This window comes from Microcebus murinus, chromosome 13 (assembly GCF_040939455.1).
Source record: "Microcebus murinus isolate Inina chromosome 13, M.murinus_Inina_mat1.0, whole genome shotgun sequence".
In the NCBI taxonomy this organism is placed as follows: domain Eukaryota; kingdom Metazoa; phylum Chordata; class Mammalia; order Primates; family Cheirogaleidae; genus Microcebus; species Microcebus murinus.
The window spans coordinates 3763212-3765010 of NC_134116.1; the positions used below are offsets into that span (position 1 = coordinate 3763212).

The 1799-nt window shown below is 58.6% G+C and overlaps 1 pseudogene; it reads left to right on the forward strand.

The window, feature by feature from the left end:
* Positions 1-469: 469 nt before the first annotated feature.
* Positions 470-1530, forward strand: LOC105864423 (spindlin-1 pseudogene; annotated as a pseudogene).
* Positions 1531-1799: the final 269 nt, after the last annotated feature.

Below are 1799 nucleotides of genomic sequence, written 5' to 3' on the forward strand. Positions count from 1 at the left end.
GGGAGCGGGGCGGGGCGGGGCGGCGAGGGGGCGGGGCGAGGGGGCGGGGTGGGGCGGGGCGAGGGAGCGTGGCGGGGCGGCGAGGGGGCGGGGCGGGGCGAGGGAGTGGGGCGGGGCGGGGCGAGGGAGTGGGGCGGGGCGAGGGAGCGGGGCGGGGCGGGGCGAGGGGGCGGGGCGGGGCGAGGGAGCGGGGCGGGGCGGGGCGAGGGGGCGGGGCGGGGTGGGGCGAGGGGGCGGGGCGGGGCGGCGAGGGGGCGGGGCGGGGCGGCGAGGGGGCGGGGCGGCGAGGGGGCGGGGCGGCGAGGGGGCGGGGCGGCGAGGGGGCGGGGCGGCGAGGGGGCGGGGCGGCGAGGGGGCGGGGCGGCGAGGGGGCGGGGCGGCGAGGGGGCGGGGCGGCGAGGGGGCGGGGCGGCGAGGGGGCGGGGCGGCGAGGGGGCGGGGCGGCGAGGGGGCGGGGCGGGCCGGCGGGAGCTGGAGAGACCTACGGTGGAGCCCGTGGGGCCTGCGGACGGCGGCCTTCGCGGCCGGCAGAGTACTTGTGATTTCACGTATTTTTGCTGAACTTGTAAAAGAGACACTTGGATGGTGGATTAACGAGAACATTAACATTCTGTGAGAAGTTTCAAATTGGAGAATATTGAATTTTCACCCCAGTCCGGCAGCTCTGCTGCTCACTTAAATACAGACGGATGAAGACCCCATTCGGAAAGACGCCTGGCCAGCGGGCCAGAGCTGATGCAGGCCATGCTGGCGTATCTGCAAACATGATGAAGAAGAGGACGTCCCACAAAAAGCATGGGAGCAGTGTGGGCCGCGCAGACCTGTTTCCCAGCCCCGGAACATCGTAGGCTGCAGGGTTCAGCATGGGTGGAAAGAGGGGAATGGCCCTGTTACCCAGTGGACAGGAACCGTTCTGGACCAGGTGCCTGTAAATCCTTCTTTGCATCTTATAAAATACGATGGATTTGACTGTGTTTATGGACTAGAACTTAATAAAGATGAAAGAGTTTCTGCGCCCGAGGTCCTCCCCGATAGAGCCGCCACGTCGCGAATCAGTGGTGCACACCTGGCAGACACAATGCCTGGTAAAGCGGTGGAACGTATGTTTGAGACAGAGGATGGCTCTAAAGACGAGTGGAGGGGAATGGTCTTAGCACGTGCACCTGTCATGAACACATGGTTTTGCATTACCTACGAGAAAGGCCCTGTCTTGTACATGTACCAGCTCTTAGATGATTACAAGGAAGGCGACCTTCGCATTATGCCTGATTCTAATGATTCACGTCCAGCAGAAAGGGAACCAGGAGAAGTTGTGGACAGCCTGGTAGGCAAACGTGGAATATGCCAAAGAAGATGGCTCGAAAAGGACTGGCATGGTCATTCAAGTAGAAGCCAAGCCCTCCGTCTATTTCATCAAGTTTGATGATGATTTCCATATTTATGTCTACGATTTGGTGAAAACATCCTAGATGTCATCATGAACTCTGCCAAATTTGTGGAACTATTAAATGTATAATTTGTAGACATAAAGACTTGATTGCTTTCCAGTTTAATGAAAGCTTAAATGTCCCTGCGAACCCACAATCTCTGCCAGCAGAACTGGTTTTGTTCTGAATAGTACAGATTGATGTGAGCACAAAGCATTTTGTGTAAGGAGAACTCCTTCCTCTTAAAAGAAGTCTGTCTGTTTGGAGGGGAGTTACAGGCAAGTTTGGTAAAAGTTAAGCTAGTATCATAGTCATTTAAAACTGTAATAGATCTTAACCATGTTCCCCTTCACTGTAACACTCTTATTCTGC